The following is a 20,021-nucleotide window of genomic DNA, read 5'->3' on the forward strand; positions in this document are numbered from 1 at the left end:
TGAAAATTATCATACTCGGCCAAAACATGGTTTTCAGCCCCTGAAAAGCACATTTTGGCCATAAAAACTGAATATGTCCCCTGCAACCAAACGAACCGTCAGAGACACAAATCTACAATGGACATAGTGTAAAATGGTCCAATTCAAGTAAGTTATTCATTTGGCATCATTCGAAGTGATAGAAATTAAGTTTTAATGAAAATCATCATACTCGAACTGTCGGAGACACAAATCTACAATGGACATAGTGTAAAATGGTCCAATTCAAGTAAGTTATTCATTTGGCATCATTCGAAGAGATAGAAATCAAGTTTTAATGAAAATTATCATACTCGGCCAAAACATGCTTTTCAGCCTCTGAAAAGCACATTTTGGCCATAAAAACTGAAAATGTCCCCTGCAACCAAACGAACTGTCGGAGACACAAATCTACAATGGACATAGTGTAAAATGGTCCAATTCAAGTAAGTTATTCATTTGGCATCATTCGAATGGATAGAAATCAAGTTTTAATGAAAATTATCATACTCGGCCAAAACGTGCTTTTCAGCCCCTGAAAAGCACATTTTGGCCATAAAAACTGAATATGTCCCCGGCAACCAAACGAACTGTCAGAGACACAAATCTACAATGGACATAGTGTAAAATGGTCAAATTCAAGTAAGTTATTCATTTGGCATCATTCGAATGGATAGAAATCAAGTTTTAATGAAAATTATCATACTCGGCCAAAACATGCTTTTCAGCCTCTGAAAAGCACATTTTGGCCATAAAAACTGAAAATGTCCCCTGCAACCAAACGAACTGTCGGAGACAGAAATCTACAATGGACATAGTGTAAAATGGTCCAATTCAAGTAAGTTATTCATTTGGCATCATTCAAAGTGATAGAAATCAAGTTTTAATGAAAATTATCATACTCGGCCAAAACATGCTTTTCAGCCCCTGAAAAGCACATTTTGGCCATAAAAACTGAATATGTCCCCTGCAACCAAACGAACTGTCAGAGACACAAATCTACAATGGACATAGTGTAAAATTGTCCAATTCAAGTAAGTTATTCATTTGGCATCATTCGAATGGATAGAAATCAAGTTTTAATGAAAATTATCATACTCGGCCAAAACATGCTTTTCAGCCCCTGAAAAGCACATTTTGGCCATAAAAACTGAATATGCCCCTGCAACCAAACGAACTGTCAGAGACACAAATCTACAATGGACATAGTGTAAAATGGTCCAATTCAAGTAAGTTATTCATTTGGCATCATTCGCAGTGATAGAAATCAAGTTTTAATGAAAATTATCATACTCGGCCAAAACATGCTTTTCAGCCTCTGAAAAGCACATTTTGGCCATAAAAACTGAATATGTCCCCTGCAACCAAACGAACTGTCAGAGACACAAATCTACAATGGACATAGTGTAAAATGGTCCAATTCAAGTAAGTTATTCATTTGGCATCATTCGAAGTGATAGAAATCAAGTTTTAATGAAAATTATCATACTCGGCCAAAACATGCTTTTCAGCCTCTGAAAAGCACATTTTGGCCATAAAAACTGAAAATGTCCCCTGCAACCAAACGAACTGTCGGAGACACAAATCTACAATGGACATAGTGTAAAATGGTCCAATTCAAGTAAGTTATTCATTTGGCATCATTCGAATGGATAGAAATCAAGTTTTAATGAAAATTATCATACTCCGCCAAAACGTGCTTTTCAGCCCCTGAAAAGCACATTTTGGCCATAAAAACTGAATATGTCCCCAGCAACCAAACGAACTGTCAGAGACACAAATCTACCATGGACATAGTGTAAAATGGTCAAATTCAAGTAAGTTATTCATTTGGCATCATTCGAATGGATAGAAATCAAGTTTTAATGAAAATTATCATACTCGGCCAAAACATGCTTTTCAGCCTCTGAAAAGCACATTTTAGCCATAAAAACTGAAAATGTCCCCTGCAACCAAACGAACTGTCGGAGACAGAAATCTACAATGGACATAGTGTAAAATGGTCCAATTCAAGTAAGTTATTCATTTGGCATCATTCAAAGTTATACAAATCAAGTTTTAATGAAAATTATCATACTCGGCCAAAACATGCTTTTCAGCCTCTGAAAAGCACATTTTGGCCATAAAAACTGAATATGTCCCCTGCAACCAAACGAACTGTCAGAGACACAAATCTACAATGGACATAGTGTAAAATGGTCCAATTCAAGTAAGTTATTCATTTGGCATCATTCGAAGTGATAGAAATTAAGTTTTAATGAAAATTATCATACTCGGCCAAAACATGCTTTTCAGCCCCTGAAAAGCACATTTTGGCCATAAAAACTGTATATGTCCCCTGCAACCAAACGAACTGTCAGAGACACAAATCTACAATGGACATAGTGTAAAATGGTCCAATTCAAGTAAGTTATTCATTTGGCATCATTCGAATGGATAGAAATAAAGTTTTAATGAAAATTATCATACTCGGCCAAAACATGGTTTTCAGCCCCTGAAAAGCACATTTTGGCCATAAAAACTGAATATGTCCCCTGCAACCAAACGAACCGTCAGAGACACAAATCTACAATGGACATAGTGTAAAATGGTCCAATTCAAGTAAGTTATTCATTTGGCATCATTCGAAGTGATAGAAATTAAGTTTTAATGAAAATCATCATACTCGAACTGTCGGAGACACAAATCTACAATGGACATAGTGTAAAATGGTCCAATTCAAGTAAGTTATTCATTTGGCATCATTCGAAGAGATAGAAATCAAGTTTTAATGAAAATTATCATACTCGGCCAAAACATGCTTTTCAGCCTCTGAAAAGCACATTTTGGCCATAAAAACTGAAAATGTCCCCTGCAACCAAACGAACTGTCGGAGACACAAATCTACAATGGACATAGTGTAAAATGGTCCAATTCAAGTAAGTTATTCATTTGGCATCATTCGAATGGATAGAAATCAAGTTTTAATGAAAATTATCATACTCGGCCAAAACGTGCTTTTCAGCCCCTGAAAAGCACATTTTGGCCATAAAAACTGAATATGTCCCCGGCAACCAAACGAACTGTCAGAGACACAAATCTACAATGGACATAGTGTAAAATGGTCAAATTCAAGTAAGTTATTCATTTGGCATCATTCGAATGGATAGAAATCAAGTTTTAATGAAAATTATCATACTCGGCCAAAACATGCTTTTCAGCCTCTGAAAAGCACATTTTGGCCATAAAAACTGAAAATGTCCCCTGCAACCAAACGAACTGTCGGAGACAGAAATCTACAATGGACATAGTGTAAAATGGTCCAATTCAAGTAAGTTATTCATTTGGCATCATTCAAAGTGATAGAAATCAAGTTTTAATGAAAATTATCATACTCGGCCAAAACATGCTTTTCAGCCCCTGAAAAGCACATTTTGGCCATAAAAACTGAATATGTCCCCTGCAACCAAACGAACTGTCAGAGACACAAATCTACAATGGACATAGTGTAAAATTGTCCAATTCAAGTAAGTTATTCATTTGGCATCATTCGAATGGATAGAAATCAAGTTTTAATGAAAATTATCATACTCGGCCAAAACATGCTTTTCAGCCCCTGAAAAGCACATTTTGGCCATAAAAACTGAATATGCCCCTGCAACCAAACGAACTGTCAGAGACACAAATCTACAATGGACATAGTGTAAAATGGTCCAATTCAAGTAAGTTATTCATTTGGCATCATTCGAAGTGATAGAAATCAAGTTTTAATGAAAATTATCATACTCGGCCAAAACATGCTTTTCAGCCTCTGAAAAGCACATTTTGGCCATAAAAACTGAAAATGTCCCCTGCAACCAAACGAACTGTCGGAGACACAAATCTACAATGGACATAGTGTAAAATGGTCCAATTCAAGTAAGTTATTCATTTGGCATCATTCGAATGGATAGAAATCAAGTTTTAATGAAAATTATCATACTCCGCCAAAACGTGCTTTTCAGCCCCTGAAAAGCACATTTTGGCCATAAAAACTGAATATGTCCCCAGCAACCAAACGAACTGTCAGAGACACAAATCTACCATGGACATAGTGTAAAATGGTCAAATTCAAGTAAGTTATTCATTTGGCATCATTCGAATGGATAGAAATCAAGTTTTAATGAAAATTATCATACTCGGCCAAAACATGCTTTTCAGCCTCTGAAAAGCACATTTTAGCCATAAAAACTGAAAATGTCCCCTGCAACCAAACGAACTGTCGGAGACAGAAATCTACAATGGACATAGTGTAAAATGGTCCAATTCAAGTAAGTTATTCATTTGGCATCATTCAAAGTTATACAAATCAAGTTTTAATGAAAATTATCATACTCGGCCAAAACATGCTTTTCAGCCTCTGAAAAGCACATTTTGGCCATAAAAACTGAATATGTCCCCTGCAACCAAACGAACTGTCAGAGACACAAATCTACAATGGACATAGTGTAAAATGGTCCAATTCAAGTAAGTTATTCATTTGGCATCATTCGAAGTGATAGAAATTAAGTTTTAATGAAAATTATCATACTCGGCCAAAACATGCTTTTCAGCCCCTGAAAAGCACATTTTGGCCATAAAAAGTGAATATGTCCCCTGCAACCAAATGAACTGTCAGAGACACAAATCTACAATGGACATAGTGTAAAATGGTCCAATTCAAGTAAGTTATTCATTTGGCATCATTCGAATGGATAGAAATCAAGTTTTAATGAAAATTATCATACTCTGCCAAAACATGGTTTTCAGCCCCTGAAAAGCACATTTTGGCCATAAAAACTGAATATGTCCCCTGCAACCAAACGAACTGTCAGAGACACAAATCTACAATGGACATAGTGTAAAATGGTCCAATTCAAGTAAGTTATTCATTTGGCATCATTCGCAGTGATAGAAATCAAGTTTTAATGAAAATTATCATACTCGGCCAAAACATGCTTTTCAGCCTCTGAAAAGCACATTTTGGCCATAAAAACTGAATATGTCCCCTACAACCAAACGAACTGTCAGAGACACAAATCTACAATGGACATAGTGTAAAATGGTCCAATTCAAGTAAGTTATTCATTTGGCATCATTCGAAGTGATAGAAATCAAGTTTTAATGAAAATTATCATACTCGGCCAAAACATGCTTTTCAGCCTCTGAAAAGCACATTTTGGCCATAAAAACTGAAAATGTCCCCTGCAACCAAACGAACTGTCGGAGACACAAATCTACAATGGACATAGTGTAAAATGGTCCAATTCAAGTAAGTTATTCATTTGGCATCATTCGAATGGATAGAAATCAAGTTTTAATGAAAATTATCATACTCGGCCAAAACGTGCTTTTCAGTCCCTGAAAAGCACATTTTGGCCATAAAAACTGAATATGTCCCCGGCAACCAAACGAACTGTCAGAGACACAAATCTACAATGGACATAGTGTAAAATGGTCCAATTCAAGTAAGTTATTCATTTGGCATCATTCGAATGGATAGAAATCAAGTTTTAATGAAAATTATCATACTCGGCCAAAACATGCTTTTCAGCCCCTGAAAAGCACATTTTGGCCATAAAAACTGAATATGCCCCTGCAACCAAACGAACTGTCAGAGACACAAATCTACAATGGACATAGTGTAAAATGGTCCAATTCAAGTAAGTTATTCATTTGGCATCATTCGCAGTGATAGAAATCAAGTTTTAATGAAAATTATCATACTCGGCCAAAACATGCTTTTCAGCCTCTGAAAAGCACATTTTGGCCATAAAAACTGAAAATGTCCCCTGCAACCAAACGAACTGTCGGAGACACAAATCTACAATGGACATAGTGTAAAATGGTCCAATTCAAGTAAGTTATTCATTTGGCATCGTTCGAAGTGATAGAAATCAAGTTTTAATGAAAATTATCATACTCGGCCAAAACATGCTTTTCAGCCTCTGAAAAGCACATTTTGGCCATAAAAACTGAAAATGTCCCCTGCAACCAAACGAACTGTCAGAGACACAAATCTACAATGGACATAGTGTAAAATGGTCCAATTCAAGTAAGTTATTCATTTGGCATCATTCGAAGTGATAGAAATTAAGTTTTAATGAAAATTATCATACTCGGCCAAAACATGCTTTTCAGCCCCTGAAAAGCACATTTTGGCCATAAAAAGTGAATATGTCCCCTGCAACCAAATGAACTGTCAGAGACACAAATCTACAATGGACATAGTGTAAAATGGTCCAATTCAAGTAAGTTATTCATTTGGCATCATTCGAATGGATAGAAATCAAGTTTTAATGAAAATTATCATACTCTGCCAAAACATGGTTTTCAGCCCCTGAAAAGCACATTTTGGCCATAAAAACTGAATATGTCCCCTGCAACCAAACGAACTGTCAGAGACACAAATCTACAATGGACATAGTGTAAAATGGTCCAATTCAAGTAAGTTATTCATTTGGCATCATTCGCAGTGATAGAAATCAAGTTTTAATGAAAATTATCATACTCGGCCAAAACATGCTTTTCAGCCTCTGAAAAGCACATTTTGGCCATAAAAACTGAATATGTCCCCTACAACCAAACGAACTGTCAGAGACACAAATCTACAATGGACATAGTGTAAAATGGTCCAATTCAAGTAAGTTATTCATTTGGCATCATTCGAAGTGATAGAAATCAAGTTTTAATGAAAATTATCATACTCGGCCAAAACATGCTTTTCAGCCTCTGAAAAGCACATTTTGGCCATAAAAACTGAAAATGTCCCCTGCAACCAAACGAACTGTCGGAGACACAAATCTACAATGGACATAGTGTAAAATGGTCCAATTCAAGTAAGTTATTCATTTGGCATCATTCGAATGGATAGAAATCAAGTTTTAATGAAAATTATCATACTCGGCCAAAACGTGCTTTTCAGTCCCTGAAAAGCACATTTTGGCCATAAAAACTGAATATGTCCCCGGCAACCAAACGAACTGTCAGAGACACAAATCTACAATGGACATAGTGTAAAATGGTCCAATTCAAGTAAGTTATTCATTTGGCATCATTCGAATGGATAGAAATCAAGTTTTAATGAAAATTATCATACTCGGCCAAAACATGCTTTTCAGCCCCTGAAAAGCACATTTTGGCCATAAAAACTGAATATGCCCCTGCAACCAAACGAACTGTCAGAGACACAAATCTACAATGGACATAGTGTAAAATGGTCCAATTCAAGTAAGTTATTCATTTGGCATCGTTCGAAGTGATAGAAATCAAGTTTTAATGAAAATTATCATACTCGGCCAAAACATGCTTTTCAGCCTCTGAAAAGCACATTTTGGCCATAAAAACTGAAAATGTCCCCTGCAACCAAACGAACTGTCGGAGACACAAATCTACAATGGACATAGTGTAAAATGGTCCAATTCAAGTAAGTTATTCATTTGGCATCATTCGAATGGATAGAAATCAAGTTTTAATGAAAATTAGAATACTCGGCCAAAACATGCTTTTCAGCTTCTGAAAAGCACATTTTGGCCATAAAAACTGAAAATGTCCCCTGCAACCAAAGGAACTGTCGGGACAGAAATCTACAATGGACATAGTGTAAAATGGTCCAATTCAAGTAAGTTATTCATTTGGCATCATTCGAAGTGATAGAAATCAAGTTTTAATGAAAATTATCATACTCGGCCAAAACATGCTTTTCAGCCTCTGAAAAGCACATTTTAGCCATAAAAACTGAAAATGTCCCCTGCAACCAAACGAACTGTCGGAGACAGAAATCTACAATGGACATAGTGTAAAATGGTCCAATTCAAGTAAGTTATTCATTTGGCATCATTCAAAGTGATACAAATCAAGTTTTAATGAAAATTATCATACTCGGCCAAAACATGCTTTTCAGCCTCTGAAAAGCACATTTTGGCCATAAAAACTGAATATGTCCCCTGCAACCAAACGAACTGTCAGAGACACAAATCTACAATGGACATAGTGTAAAATGGTCCAATTCAAGTAAGTTATTCATTTGGCATCATTCGAAGTGATAGAAATCAAGTTTTAATGAAAATTATCATACTCGGCCAAAACATGCTTTTCAGCCCCTGAAAAGCACATTTTGGCCATAAAAACTGAATATGTCCCCTGCAACCAAACGAACTGTCAGAGACACAAATCTACAATGGACATAGTGTTAAATGGTCCAATTCAAGTAAGTTATTCATTTGGCATCATTCGAAGTGATAGAAATCAAGTTTTAATGAAAATTATCATACTCGGCCAAAACATGCTTTTCAGCCCCTGAAAAGCACATTTTGGCCATAAAAACTGAATATGTCCCCTGCAACCAAACGAACTGTCAGAGACACAAATCTACAATGGACATAGTGTAAAATGGTCCAATTCAAGTAAGTTATTCATTTGGCATCATTCGAATGGATAGAAATCAAGTTTTAATGAAAATTATCATACTCGGCCAAAACATGCTTTTCAGCCCCTGAAAAGCACATTTTGGCCATAAAAACTGAATATGTCCCCTGCAACCAAACGAACTGTCAGAGACACAAATCTACAATGGACATAGTGTTAAATGGTCCAATTCAAGTAAGTTATTCATTTGGCATCATTCGAAGTGATAGAAATCAAGTTTTAATGAAAATTAGAATACTCGGCCAAAACATGCTTTTCAGCCTCTGAAAAGCACATTTTGGCCATAAAAACTGAAAATGTCCCCTGCAACCAAAGGAACTGTCGGGACAGAAATCTACAATGGACATAGTGTAAAATGGTCCAATTCAAGTAAGTTATTCATTTGGCATCATTCGAAGTGATAGAAATCAAGTTTTAATGAAAATTATCATACTCGGCCAAAACATGCTTTTCAGCCTCTGAAAAGCACATTTTAGCCATAAAAACTGAAAATGTCCCCTGCAACCAAACGAACTGTCGGAGACAGAAATCTACAATGGACATAGTGTAAAATGGTCCAATTCAAGTAAGTTATTCATTTGGCATCATTCGAAGTGATAGAAATTAAGTTTTAATGAAAATCATCATACTCGGACAAAACATGCTTTTCAGCCTCTGAAAAGCACATTTTGGCCATAAAAACTGAAAATGTCCCCGGCAACCAAACGAACTGTCAGAGACACAAATCTACAATGGACATAGTGTAAAATGGTCCAATTCAAGTAAGTTATTCATTTGGCATCATTCGAAGTGATAGAAATTAAGTTTTAATGAAAATTATCATACTCGGCCAAAACATGCTTTTCAGCCCCTGAAAAGCACATTTTGGCCATAAAAAGTGCATATGTCCCCTGCAACCAAACGAACTGTCAGAGACACAAATCTACAATGGACATAGTGTAAAATGGTCCAATTCAAGTAAGTTATTCATTTGGCATCATTCGAATGGATAGAAATCAAGTTTTAATGAAAATTATCATACTCTGCCAAAACGTGCTTTTCAGCCCCTGAAAAGCACATTTTGGCCATAAAAACTGTATATGTCCCCTGCAACCAAACGAACTGTCAGAGACACAAATCTACAATGGACATAGTGTAAAATGGTCCAATTCAAGTAAGTTATTCATTTGGCATCATTCGAATGGATAGAAATCAAGTTTTAATGAAAATTATCATACTCGGCCAAAACATGGTTTTCAGCCCCTGAAAAGCACATTTTGGCCATAAAAACTGAATATGTCCCCTGCAACCAAACGAACTGTCAGAGACACAAATCTACAATGGACATAGTGTAAAATGGTCCAATTCAAGTAAGTTATTCATTTGGCATCATTCGAAGTGATAGAAATTAAGTTTTAATGAAAATCATCATACTCGGCCAAAACATGCTTTTCAGCCTCTGAAAAGCACATTTTGGCCATAAAAACTGAAAATGTCCCCTGCAACCAAACGAACTGTCGGAGACACAAATCTACAATGGACATAGTGTAAAATGGTCCAATTCAAGTAAGTTATTCATTTGGCAACATTCGAAGAGATAGAAATCAAGTTTTAATGAAAATTATCATACTCGGCCAAAACATGCTTTTCAGCCTCTGAAAAGCACATTTTGGCCATAAAAACTGAAAATGTCCCCTGCAACCAAACGAACTGTCGGAGACACAAATCTACAATGGACATAGTGTAAAATGGTCCAATTCAAGTAAGTTATTCATTTGGCATCATTCGAATGGATAGAAATCAAGTTTTAATGAAAATTATCATACTCGGCCAAAACATGCTTTTCAGCCCCTGAAAAGCACATTTTGGCCATAAAAACTGAATATGTCCCATGCAACCAAACGAACTGTCAGAGACACAAATCTACAATGGACATAGTGTTAAATGGTCCAATTCAAGTAAGTTATTCATTTGGCATCATTCGAAGTGATAGAAATCAAGTTTTAATGAAAATTATCATACTCGGCAAAAACATGCTTTTCAGCCCCTGAAAAGCACATTTTGGCCATAAAAACTGAATATGTCCCCTGCAACCAAACGAACTGTCAGAGACACAAATCTACAATGGACATAGTGTAAAATGGTCCAATTCAAGTAAGTTATTCATTTGGCATCATTCGAATGGATATAAATCAAGTTTTAATGAAAATTATCATACTCGGCCAAAACATGCTTTTCAGCCCCTGAAAAGCACATTTTGGCCATAAAAACTGAATATGTCCCCTGCAACCAAACGAACTGTCAGAGACACAAATCTACAATGGACATAGTGTTAAATGGTCCAATTCAAGTAAGTTATTCATTTGGCATCATTCGAAGTGATAGAAATCAAGTTTTAATGAAAATTAGAATACTCGGCCAAAACATGCTTTTCAGCCTCTGAAAAGCACATTTTGGCCATAAAAACTGAAAATGTCCCCTGCAACCAAAGGAACTGTCGGGACAGAAATCTACAATGGACATAGTGTAAAATGGTCCAATTCAAGTAAGTTATTCATTTGGCATCATTCGAAGTGATAGAAATCAAGTTTTAATGAAAATTATCATACTCGGCCAAAACATGCTTTTCAGCCTCTGAAAAGCACATTTTAGCCATAAAAACTGAAAATGTCCCCTGCAACCAAACGAACTGTCGGAGACAGAAATCTACAATGGACATAGTGTAAAATGGTCCAATTCAAGTAAGTTATTCATTTGGCATCATTCGAAGTGATAGAAATTAAGTTTTAATGAAAATCATCATACTCGGACAAAACATGCTTTTCAGCCTCTGAAAAGCACATTTTGGCCATAAAAACTGAAAATGTCCCCGGCAACCAAACGAACTGTCAGAGACACAAATCTACAATGGACATAGTGTAAAATGGTCCAATTCAAGTAAGTTATTCATTTGGCATCATTCGAAGTGATAGAAATTAAGTTTTAATGAAAATTATCATACTCGGCCAAAACATGCTTTTCAGCCCCTGAAAAGCACATTTTGGCCATAAAAAGTGAATATGTCCCCTGCAACCAAACGAACTGTCAGAGACACAAATCTACAATGGACATAGTGTTAAATGGTCCAATTCAAGTAAGTTATTCATTTGGCATCATTCGAAGTGATAGAAATCAAGTTTTAATGAAAATTAGAATACTCGGCCAAAACATGCTTTTCAGCCTCTGAAAAGCACATTTTGGCCATAAAAACTGAAAATGTCCCCTGCAACCAAAGGAACTGTCGGGACAGAAATCTACAATGGACATAGTGTAAAATGGTCCAATTCAAGTAAGTTATTCATTTGGCATCATTCGAAGTGATAGAAATCAAGTTTTAATGAAAATTATCATACTCGGCCAAAACATGCTTTTCAGCCTCTGAAAAGCACATTTTAGCCATAAAAACTGAAAATGTCCCCTGCAACCAAACGAACTGTCGGAGACAGAAATCTACAATGGACATAGTGTAAAATGGTCCAATTCAAGTAAGTTATTCATTTGGCATCATTCGAAGTGATAGAAATTAAGTTTTAATGAAAATCATCATACTCGGACAAAACATGCTTTTCAGCCTCTGAAAAGCACATTTTGGCCATAAAAACTGAAAATGTCCCCGGCAACCAAACGAACTGTCAGAGACACAAATCTACAATGGACATAGTGTAAAATGGTCCAATTCAAGTAAGTTATTCATTTGGCATCATTCGAATGGATAGAAATCAAGTTTTAATGAAAATTATCATACTCTGCCAAAACGTGCTTTTCAGCCCCTGAAAAGCACATTTTGGCCATAAAAACTGTATATGTCCCCTGCAACCAAACGAACTGTCAGAGACACAAATCTACAATGGACATAGTGTAAAATGGTCCAATTCAAGTAAGTTATTCATTTGGCATCATTCGAATGGATAGAAATCAAGTTTTAATGAAAATTATCATACTCGGCCAAAACATGGTTTTCAGCCCCTGAAAAGCACATTTTGGCCATAAAAACTGAATATGTCCCCTGCAACCAAACGAACTGTCAGAGACACAAATCTACAATGGACATAGTGTAAAATGGTCCAATTCAAGTAAGTTATTCATTTGGCATCATTCGAAGTGATAGAAATTAAGTTTTAATGAAAATCATCATACTCGGCCAAAACATGCTTTTCAGCCTCTGAAAAGCACATTTTGGCCATAAAAACTGAAAATGTCCCCTGCAACCAAACGAACTGTCGGAGACACAAATCTACAATGGACATAGTGTAAAATGGTCCAATTCAAGTAAGTTATTCATTTGGCAACATTCGAAGAGATAGAAATCAAGTTTTAATGAAAATTATCATACTCGGCCAAAACATGCTTTTCAGCCTCTGAAAAGCACATTTTGGCCATAAAAACTGAAAATGTCCCCTGCAACCAAACGAACTGTCGGAGACACAAATCTACAATGGACATAGTGTAAAATGGTCCAATTCAAGTAAGTTATTCATTTGGCATCATTCGAATGGATAGAAATCAAGTTTTAATGAAAATTATCATACTCGGCCAAAACATGCTTTTCAGCCCCTGAAAAGCACATTTTGGCCATAAAAACTGAATATGTCCCCTGCAACCAAACGAACTGTCAGAGACACAAATCTACAATGGACATAGTGTTAAATGGTCCAATTCAAGTAAGTTATTCATTTGGCATCATTCGAATGGATAGAAATCAAGTTTTAATGAAAATTATCATACTCGGCCAAAACATGCTTTTCAGCCCCTGAAAAGCACATTTTGGCCATAAAAACTGAATATGTCCCCTGCAACCAAACGAACTGTCAGAGACACAAATCTACAATGGACATAGTGTAAAATGGTCCAATTCAAGTAAGTTATTCATTTGGCATCATTCGAATGGATAGAAATCAAGTTTTAATGAAAATTATCATACTCGGCCAAAACATGCTTTTCAGCCCCTGAAAAGCACATTTTGGCCATAAAAACTGAATATGTCCCCTGCAACCAAACGAACTGTCAGAGACACAAATCTACAATGGACATAGTGTTAAATGGTCCAATTCAAGTAAGTTATTCATTTGGCATCATTCGAAGTGATAGAAATCAAGTTTTAATGAAAATTAGAATACTCGGCCAAAACATGCTTTTCAGCCTCTGAAAAGCACATTTTGGCCATAAAAACTGAAAATGTCCCCTGCAACCAAAGGAACTGTCGGGACAGAAATCTACAATGGACATAGTGTAAAATGGTCCAATTCAAGTAAGTTATTCATTTGGCATCATTCGAATGGATAGAAATCAAGTTTTAATGAAAATTATCATACTCGGCCAAAACATGCTTTTCAGCCCCTGAAAAGCACATTTTGGCCATAAAAACTGAATATGTCCCCTGCAACCAAACGAACTGTCAGAGACACAAATCTACAATGGACATAGTGTTAAATGGTCCAATTCAAGTAAGTTATTCATTTGGCATCATTCGAAGTGATAGAAATCAAGTTTTAATGAAAATTAGAATACTCGGCCAAAACATGCTTTTCAGCCTCTGAAAAGCACATTTTGGCCATAAAAACTGAAAATGTCCCCTGCAACCAAAGGAACTGTCGGGACAGAAATCTACAATGGACATAGTGTAAAATGGTCCAATTCAAGTAAGTTATTCATTTGGCATCATTCGAAGTGATAGAAATCAAGTTTTAATGAAAATTATCATACTCGGCCAAAACATGCTTTTCAGCCTCTGAAAAGCACATTTTAGCCATAAAAACTGAAAATGTCCCCTGCAACCAAACGAACTGTCGGAGACAGAAATCTACAATGGACATAGTGTAAAATGGTCCAATTCAAGTAAGTTATTCATTTGGCATCATTCGAAGTGATAGAAATTAAGTTTTAATGAAAATCATCATACTCGGACAAAACATGCTTTTCAGCCTCTGAAAAGCACATTTTGGCCATAAAAACTGAAAATGTCCCCGGCAACCAAACGAACTGTCAGAGACACAAATCTACAATGGACATAGTGTAAAATGGTCCAATTCAAGTAAGTTATTCATTTGGCATCATTCGAAGTGATAGAAATTAAGTTTTAATGAAAATTATCATACTCGGCCAAAACATGCTTTTCAGCCCCTGAAAAGCACATTTTGGCCATAAAAAGTGCATATGTCCCCTGCAACCAAACGAACTGTCAGAGACACAAATCTACAATGGACATAGTGTAAAATGGTCCAATTCAAGTAAGTTATTCATTTGGCATCATTCGAATGGATAGAAATCAAGTTTTAATGAAAATTATCATACTCTGCCAAAACGTGCTTTTCAGCCCCTGAAAAGCACATTTTGGCCATAAAAACTGTATATGTCCCCTGCAACCAAACGAACTGTCAGAGACACAAATCTACAATGGACATAGTGTAAAATGGTCCAATTCAAGTAAGTTATTCATTTGGCATCATTCGAATGGATAGAAATCAAGTTTTAATGAAAATTATCATACTCGGCCAAAACATGGTTTTCAGCCCCTGAAAAGCACATTTTGGCCATAAAAACTGAATATGTCCCCTGCAACCAAACGAACTGTCAGAGACACAAATCTACAATGGACATAGTGTAAAATGGTCCAATTCAAGTAAGTTATTCATTTGGCATCATTCGAAGTGATAGAAATTAAGTTTTAATGAAAATCATCATACTCGGCCAAAACATGCTTTTCAGCCTCTGAAAAGCACATTTTGGCCATAAAAACTGAAAATGTCCCCTGCAACCAAACGAACTGTCGGAGACACAAATCTACAATGGACATAGTGTAAAATGGTCCAATTCAAGTAAGTTATTCATTTGGCAACATTCGAAGAGATAGAAATCAAGTTTTAATGAAAATTATCATACTCGGCCAAAACATGCTTTTCAGCCTCTGAAAAGCACATTTTGGCCATAAAAACTGAAAATGTCCCCTGCAACCAAACGAACTGTCGGAGACACAAATCTACAATGGACATAGTGTAAAATGGTCCAATTCAAGTAAGTTATTCATTTGGCATCATTCGAATGGATAGAAATCAAGTTTTAATGAAAATTATCATACTCGGCCAAAACATGCTTTTCAGCCCCTGAAAAGCACATTTTGGCCATAAAAACTGAATATGTCCCATGCAACCAAACGAACTGTCAGAGACACAAATCTACAATGGACATAGTGTTAAATGGTCCAATTCAAGTAAGTTATTCATTTGGCATCATTCGAAGTGATAGAAATCAAGTTTTAATGAAAATTATCATACTCGGCAAAAACATGCTTTTCAGCCCCTGAAAAGCACATTTTGGCCATAAAAACTGAATATGTCCCCTGCAACCAAACGAACTGTCAGAGACACAAATCTACAATGGACATAGTGTAAAATGGTCCAATTCAAGTAAGTTATTCATTTGGCATCATTCGAATGGATAGAAATCAAGTTTTAATGAAAATTATCATACTCGGCCAAAACATGCTTTTCAGCCCCTGAAAAGCACATTTTGGCCATAAAAACTGAATATGTCCCCTGCAACCAAACGAACTGTCAGAGACACAAATCTACAATGGACATAGTGTTAAATGGTCCAATTCAAGTAAGTTATTCATTTGGCATCATTCGAAGTGATAGAAATCAAGTTTTAATGAAAATTAGAATACTCGGCCAAAACATGCTTTTCAGCCTCTGAAAAGCACATTTTGGCCATAAAAACTGAAAATGTCCCCTGCAACCAAAGGAACTGTCGGGACAGAAATCTACAATGGACATAGTGTAAAATGGTCCAATTCAAGTAAGTTATTCATTTGGCATCATTCGAAGTGATAGAAATCAAGTTTTAATGAAAATTATCATACTCGGCCAAAACATGCTTTTCAGCCTCTGAAAAGCACATTTTAGCCATAAAAACTGAAAATGTCCCCTGCAACCAAACGAACTGTCGGAGACAGAAATCTACAATGGACATAGTGTAAAATGGTCCAATTCAAGTAAGTTATTCATTTGGCATCATTCGAAGTGATAGAAATTAAGTTTTAATGAAAATCATCATACTCGGACAAAACATGCTTTTCAGCCTCTGAAAAGCACATTTTGGCCATAAAAACTGAAAATGTCCCCGGCAACCAAACGAACTGTCAGAGACACAAATCTACAATGGACATAGTGTAAAATGGTCCAATTCAAGTAAGTTATTCATTTGGCATCATTCGAAGTGATAGAAATTAAGTTTTAATGAAAATTATCATACTCGGCCAAAACATGCTTTTCAGCCCCTGAAAAGCACATTTTGGCCATAAAAAGTGAATATGTCCCCTGCAACCAAACGAACTGTCAGAGACACAAATCTACAATGGACATAGTGTTAAATGGTCCAATTCAAGTAAGTTATTCATTTGGCATCATTCGAAGTGATAGAAATCAAGTTTTAATGAAAATTAGAATACTCGGCCAAAACATGCTTTTCAGCCTCTGAAAAGCACATTTTGGCCATAAAAACTGAAAATGTCCCCTGCAACCAAAGGAACTGTCGGGACAGAAATCTACAATGGACATAGTGTAAAATGGTCCAATTCAAGTAAGTTATTCATTTGGCATCATTCGAAGTGATAGAAATCAAGTTTTAATGAAAATTATCATACTCGGCCAAAACATGCTTTTCAGCCTCTGAAAAGCACATTTTAGCCATAAAAACTGAAAATGTCCCCTGCAACCAAACGAACTGTCGGAGACAGAAATCTACAATGGACATAGTGTAAAATGGTCCAATTCAAGTAAGTTATTCATTTGGCATCATTCGAAGTGATAGAAATTAAGTTTTAATGAAAATCATCATACTCGGACAAAACATGCTTTTCAGCCTCTGAAAAGCACATTTTGGCCATAAAAACTGAAAATGTCCCCGGCAACCAAACGAACTGTCAGAGACACAAATCTACAATGGACATAGTGTAAAATGGTCCAATTCAAGTAAGTTATTCATTTGGCATCATTCGAATGGATAGAAATCAAGTTTTAATGAAAATTATCATACTCTGCCAAAACGTGCTTTTCAGCCCCTGAAAAGCACATTTTGGCCATAAAAACTGTATATGTCCCCTGCAACCAAACGAACTGTCAGAGACACAAATCTACAATGGACATAGTGTAAAATGGTCCAATTCAAGTAAGTTATTCATTTGGCATCATTCGAATGGATAGAAATCAAGTTTTAATGAAAATTATCATACTCGGCCAAAACATGGTTTTCAGCCCCTGAAAAGCACATTTTGGCCATAAAAACTGAATATGTCCCCTGCAACCAAACGAACTGTCAGAGACACAAATCTACAATGGACATAGTGTAAAATGGTCCAATTCAAGTAAGTTATTCATTTGGCATCATTCGAAGTGATAGAAATTAAGTTTTAATGAAAATCATCATACTCGGCCAAAACATGCTTTTCAGCCTCTGAAAAGCACATTTTGGCCATAAAAACTGAAAATGTCCCCTGCAACCAAACGAACTGTCGGAGACACAAATCTACAATGGACATAGTGTAAAATGGTCCAATTCAAGTAAGTTATTCATTTGGCAACATTCGAAGAGATAGAAATCAAGTTTTAATGAAAATTATCATACTCGGCCAAAACATGCTTTTCAGCCTCTGAAAAGCACATTTTGGCCATAAAAACTGAAAATGTCCCCGGCAACCAAACGAACTGTCAGAGACACAAATCTACAATGGACATAGTGTAAAATGGTCCAATTCAAGTAAGTTATTCATTTGGCATCATTCGAATGGATAGAAATCAAGTTTTAATGAAAATTATCATACTCGGCCAAAACATGCTTTTCAGCCCCTGAAAAGCACATTTTGGCCATAAAAACTGAATATGTCCCCTGCAACCAAACGAACTGTCAGAGACACAAATCTACAATGGACATAGTGTTAAATGGTCCAATTCAAGTAAGTTATTCATTTGGCATCATTCGAAGTGATAGAAATCAAGTTTTAATGAAAATTATCATACTCAGCCAAAACATGCTTTTCAGCCCCTGAAAAGCACATTTTGGCCATAAAAACTGAATATGTCCCCTGCAACCAAACGAACTGTCAGAGACACAAATCTACAATGGACATAGTGTAAAATGGTCCAATTCAAGTAAGTTATTCATTTGGCATCATTCGAATGGATAGAAATCAAGTTTTAATGAAAATTATCATACTCGGCCAAAACATGCTTTTCAGCCCCTGAAAAGCACATTTTGGCCATAAAAACTGAATATGTCCCCTGCAACCAAACGAACTGTCAGAGACACAAATCTACAATGGACATAGTGTTAAATGGTCCAATTCAAGTAAGTTATTCATTTGGCATCATTCGAAGTGATAGAAATCAAGTTTTAATGAAAATTAGAATACTCGGCCAAAACATGCTTTTCAGCCTCTGAAAAGCACATTTTGGCCATAAAAACTGAAAATGTCCCCTGCAACCAAAGGAACTATCGGGACAGAAATCTACAATGGACATAGTGTAAAATGGTCCAATTCAAGTAAGTTATTCATTTGGCATCATTCGAAGTGATAGAAATCAAGTTTTAATGAAAATTATCATACTCGGCCAAAACATGCTTTTCAGCCTCTGAAAAGCACATTTTAGCCATAAAAACTGAAAATGTCCCCTGCAACCAAACGAACTGTCGGAGACAGAAATCTACAATGGACATAGTGTAAAATGGTCCAATTCAAGTAAGTTATTCATTTGGCATCATTCAAAGTGATACAAATCAAGTTTTAATGAAAATTATCATACTCGGCCAAAACATGCTTTTCAGCCTCTGAAAAGCACATTTTGGCCATAAAAAGTGAATATGTCCCCTGCAACCAAACGAACTGTCAGAGACACAAATCTACAATGGACATAGTGTAAAATGGTCCAATTCAAGTAAGTTATTCATTTGGCATCATTCGAATGGATAGAAATCAAGTTTTAATGAAAATTATCATACTCGGCCAAAACATGCTTTTCAGCCTCTGAAAAGCACATTTTAGCCATAAAAACTGAAAATGTCCCCTGCAACCAAACGAACTTTCGGAGACAGAAATCTACAATGGACATAGTGTAAAATGGTCCAATTCAAGTAAGTTATTCATTTGGCATCATTCAAAGTGATACAAATCAAGTTTTAATGAAAATTATCATACTCGGCCAAAACATGCTTTTCAGCCTCTGAAAAGCACATTTTGGCCATAAAAACTGAATATGTCCCCTGCAACCAAACGAACTGTCAGAGACACAAATCTACAATGGACATAGTGTAAAATGGTCCAATTCAAGTAAGTTATTCATTTGGCATCATTCGAAGTGATAGAAATTAAGTTTTAATGAAAATTATCATACTCGGCCAAAACATGCTTTTCAGCCCCTGAAAAGCACATTTTGGCCATAAAAAGTGAATATGTCCCCTGCAACCAAACGAACTGTCAGAGACACAAATCTACAATGGACATAGTGTAAAATGGTCCAATTCAAGTAAGTTATTCATTTGGCATCATTCGAATGGATAGAAATCAAGTT

This window comes from Stigmatopora argus, chromosome 1, assembly GCF_051989625.1.
Source record: "Stigmatopora argus isolate UIUO_Sarg chromosome 1, RoL_Sarg_1.0, whole genome shotgun sequence".
Taxonomy (NCBI): domain Eukaryota; kingdom Metazoa; phylum Chordata; class Actinopteri; order Syngnathiformes; family Syngnathidae; genus Stigmatopora; species Stigmatopora argus.